The sequence below is a fragment of the Balaenoptera acutorostrata genome, chromosome 3, assembly GCF_949987535.1.
Source record: "Balaenoptera acutorostrata chromosome 3, mBalAcu1.1, whole genome shotgun sequence".
NCBI classification, from domain to species: Eukaryota; Metazoa; Chordata; class Mammalia; order Artiodactyla; family Balaenopteridae; genus Balaenoptera; species Balaenoptera acutorostrata.
The window spans coordinates 88,991,905-88,996,732 of record NC_080066.1 but is presented as its reverse complement, the minus strand read 5'-3'; the positions used below and the strand labels follow the sequence as shown (position 1 = coordinate 88,996,732).

The 4,828-nt window shown below is 44.7% G+C and overlaps 1 pseudogene; it reads left to right on the top strand.

The window, feature by feature from the left end:
• Positions 1–1,781: 1,781 nt before the first annotated feature.
• On the top strand, positions 1,782–3,150 carry LOC103005492 (ubiquitin-conjugating enzyme E2 R1-like; annotated as a pseudogene).
• The last annotated feature ends 1,678 nt before the right edge of the window (positions 3,151–4,828 follow it).

Sequence of the window (4,828 nt, the reverse complement as noted above, 5' to 3'; positions counted from 1 at the left end):
TGTTGAGAAAATCTACATTTTCATCAACGTGTTTCGAGTTTCTGTTTTCTTCATGGAAATAGATGCATTAAAATGCTATGTTGGCAGAGTCTACTAAGGAGGGCCCAGTCACAGATGTATTACACAAAATGAGATAAACATGGTTCCTGCCCTCAAGGAACTCATGATGTGGTAGGATTGGTAAGATAATTAAAGAATAGCATTGACACGGGTAAGGCTTTGGTCAGGACCGAAGTTAGGTGCAACAAAGAAATTCAGAGCAGAGCAAGACATTATGACATCTTCATTTTGACATTGCTGATTTTATATCATAAGTGCCACCTAAGTACTGATTTTTATTGCCCCATCTAGTGAAGTTGAGGCTGGAGAGAATAAGGAATAGCGTTAGGATGTATGTTTTGCATCTTATTTGATATAACTTGACAATGTATGGTTGTAAAAGTAACAGAAGATAACTCACAGAAATAGTTCTATCTGTTGGGATGGAGGGACTTTTAAGCATTATACCAAAGGCAGAAATAATAAAGGAAAAGATTGATTGCTTTGACTATGATTTCACACATACACAGACATATACACAAACACACAAACCAAGTTAAAAAAAACTGGAAAGATATTGCAACATATATCACAGATTGTCATCTGCTTTCTTTTAAGTTGGTTTAAGTTTGCCTTGATTATGCACTTAGATTCTTACCAAGCTCTGCCCTGCATCAGTGTAACAATGGTTTATTCAAATGATTAATAAAAATATACACCTGAGAAACTGTCATTGACCAGAGGAAACAAGGGGGAAATGATAACTAAGTGCAATGTAGGATTCTGGACTGGATCCTGGAACAGAAGAAAATGGACAAAGTATATGTTCAGATAACTCAAAAGAAGAAATGAATAAAAATGAATATGGCCAATGAAAAAGGAAAAGAAGTCCAACCTTACTTTCCAATCAAAGGAAAATTGTATAAATAATCCATATTATAAATTGTATCTACAATCCATATTATATATAATTTATACTCTACACACACCCCTTGGATTGGCAAAGACAAAAATGATCAATGATATTCAGTCTAATAGTGGTATTAACTGGTAAAAGTCATAAAAGCATCCATTTTCCTATATTTCTGCCTTGATTTCTTACTATTATCTATACTTCAAACTAGTTTAAGGTGTTATCACCTGTTACTTGGACAACCATAATAGCCTCCTAACTTGTCAACCTCTGTTCATTCTTGCCTCTGTTCATCAGTTCTTTCTACTCAGCCAAAGTTATCTTTTTAAAACACAGAGGATCCCCAATCATTGCTTTTATCTCTCCTTGCTGTTGGAATAACAATAAAATCTTTAACAAGACCTGTGAAGCCACCTGTGGCATGCTCCCTACCCATTTTTCCAGCCTCATTTTGCCCGGTGCTTCCCCTCTCTTTCCACTCCAGCCAAACAAGCCTTCTTCAACTCCCCCAGCAGCCACATTTGCACAGGCTGAGGCCAAAACGCTCTTATCTCCCCTATTAGTCTAGTTATCTCCTACTTAAGCTTCAGGCCTTATCTGAAATGTCACTTCCCCCAGGAAGTCATCCTTGAACTCCCCAACTAGAAGGAATTCACACTACTGTACTTTCTAACAGTATATGTGTCTTCTCCTCGTAATACTTACACAGAGTCCACAAGGGCAGGGACCACACCTGGTGGGGACCACACCTGGTGTTGCTCACTGTTGTACCCTAAGTAGTACACAGTACTTGGCACACACTAGGATCTCCATAAATGCTGAATGAATCATGACTCTTTCTGGAGATCAGTTTGGCAACGTATGTTAACATTTTAAACGTGTATATTCTTTAACTCAGTAACTTATTTCGGGAAATTTATTTTTCTTTTATTCCATTATACACATACACAGAGCACAGCACACACACGCGGGAGTGAGTCCTAAGGTTTTCCACATTTCTAAGTACAGTTGAGCTTTGAACAATTCGGGGGATTAAGGGTGCCGACCCGCTGCTCAGAGAACCCAGTAGGGCACTCTGTATACGTGGCCCCTCCATTATCCAGGGTTCCTCTCTATGCCTGGTTCCGAATTCTCAGATTCAACCAACTGCAACTCCTGTGGTACTGTAGTAGTTACTATTGAAAAAGAAATCCATGTATAAGTGGACCCACGCAGTTCAAACCCACGTTGTTCAAGGGTCAACTGTATGTGCATGTTATATAATAAGAAACAGAAGATATTTTCATTTGGGGAGAGGATGTACATTAATTGTCTTATATAGGTTGTATCAAAGTATCCCCAGATTAAAACAGTTGCATCAAAGGGAGGACATCAAAATATCACTGCCATTCCAGTTCCAGAGCCGGTCCCAACTTGCTGTGACAAAAGGGTCACACGTCAAAAGTCAGAGCAGGGGAGCACCCAGGGGCGCAGCGGAGGAAGGCGGCCCCTCCCCCCGGCCGCTGGCGCCCAGTCGCCCAAGGCGCTGCTGCTGGAGCTCAAGGGGCTGCCGGAGGAGCCGGTGGAGGGCTTCGGATGACCCTGGTGGACAAGGGCGACCTGAACTGGGAGGTGGCCATCTTCGGGCCCCCCAACACCTACTCCGAGGTTAGCTGCTTGAAGGCGCGTCTCAAGATCGCCATCGACTACCCTTACTTCCCTCCGGCCTTTCTGTTCCTGACCGAGATGCGGGGCCCCAAGGTCTGCGAGGCTGCGGACGTGCGCGTCTCCATCCTCCAACCCCAGCTCGACTACCTCCTACCCCCTGAGCGGGGACCCGCCCTCAGAGCAGCGGAACCCACCCAGAACACAGGCCCATCTTCCTGAGCATCACCACCTTCCTCAGCGAACCCAACACTGTTTCCACCTGCCAACGTGCACGCTTTCGTGACGCACACGAAGCGGGAAGAGAGCGAAGGCAGGACCGGAAGGACGCGCACGTGAACCCGAGGCAGGTCCTGGGGACCAAGGCGGACGCGGAGCGGGACGGCGGGAAGGTCCCACCGCGCTGGCCCAGGGCTGTGGGAAGACCCAGGCCCGGTGCCCGACCGGGGCTCGGACCTCTTCTGCCAGCACGACTACAGGGCGGCGAGGCCCAGGCCGAGGCCCGCAGCTGGGGCGGGGACGACGCGGACGACTCGGGCCACGAAGAGTCCTGACAGCGCATCCCCACCAACAAGCTTAACAAATTTTACCTCAGCCGGACGGACCGTATGGGCTCTCGGGCGCCTCGGGCGCCTCTGCCGCCTCGACTTCCTCGGGTAGGTGTGCGCTGCCGGCCCTGGGCCGGTCCCCAGGTCCCGCCCTGGGTTTCCTCGGCTTTGGAGGGAGGCCCCGCCCCGCCCGCCGTCGCCTCCTGCGGGCCCCTAGCGTGCTGGGCGCCGGCGCGGGGTGGAGGCGGTGCCTGGGGGCCACGGACCCCGGGCCTGTCTGCAGCTCCCGCCGGCTGGAGCCAGGGACTTGGGGACCCAGCTCGCGAGTGGACGGATTAACTTGAGGTCACCTCTTCTCTCTGCTTTGGTCTGTTTGGAATCTAAATAAAGCGATTTTATGAGAAGCCAAATAAATAAAAAAGTCAGAGCAGGTAGAAATTTTCAACTAAGGATAGGGCATTGTAGAGGATCCAAGGTCCAAGGACATCTTCAGGAAAAGGTAGCATGTGAGTGAGGTTATAAAGGGTAATTAGGATTGTCATAGATGAGGAAGAGGGGAGAGGCTGGGAACAGTGCATGTCAGGCAACAGGAAACAGGATCAGCACAAAGAGAGGTACGGAGGTGGGAGTGTGCAGGGCAAACAATGTGCTTTGCTCATTTGGCCCAGTGTAAGGGGTGTAGAGAGAAGCGAGATACAAGAGAGAAAAGGTAGGCTGGGGCCAGATCACAAGAATCTCAATAGCTGAGGGAAAACAATGACGGGATTAAAGTAGACGGTAAACATGGCAGGCTCCATGCTTTACTATTTCTTCGTTTCTTTTTTGAGATGGTAAAATACACTATTACGCTCAGTGCTGCAGTGAATATACTTATATATTTCTCCGGCCACAAGCTTAAATGTAATTGTAGGAGAAATTCCTAAACATGGAGTTGATGTGTGAAAGGATATGCACAGTTTAAATGTTGATAAATATTCTGAGATTGCCCTCTTTAGAGGTTGTATCAATTTACATACCTCAAAAATGTATAAATGTCTGTTTTCCTACAACCTTGTCAAAATTAGGTAGTCAAAAATATATTTTAAGAAACTTTGGATATTAAGTGAAAAATACAGTTTTTGCTTATATTTGTTTATTGTGTGGGAACCTAGGTATCTTTTCAACTATCTTAGAACCATTTGTATTTCCTTTTGTGATAGATTTGTTCATGTTGTTTGCCAGTTTTTTTTTATTAGAGTGTTGATCTTTTTCTTATAGATTTGTAGGAGTTCATATTTTAACAAATTTAGCCCTTCGTCTGACAAGTTTGTTACAAATATTTTTCCCTGTTTATGATTTGTATTTTGACTTGATTTGTAGAGTTTCCTACCTTGCAGAAATGTTTGATCTTTAGAGTCAAACTTATCAATATTTTTTATGTCTCCTGAATTTTATCATGCTTAGTTCTTCTCTATTCCAAGATTATTAATTTTTTTTACATTTTTCCCTAGAACTTTGGTAGTTTAATTTTCATGTTGGTAGTCCATCTGGCACTTATTTTGGTATAAAACTTAGGAGAAATACAGATTTATTATTTGCCGGATGGCTACCCAATTGTCCCAACACCATTTATTGAATTGTAAATTTTTCCCACTGATTAAAATATGCAACTTGATCAAATCCTGAATTCTTATAAAAGCATTGG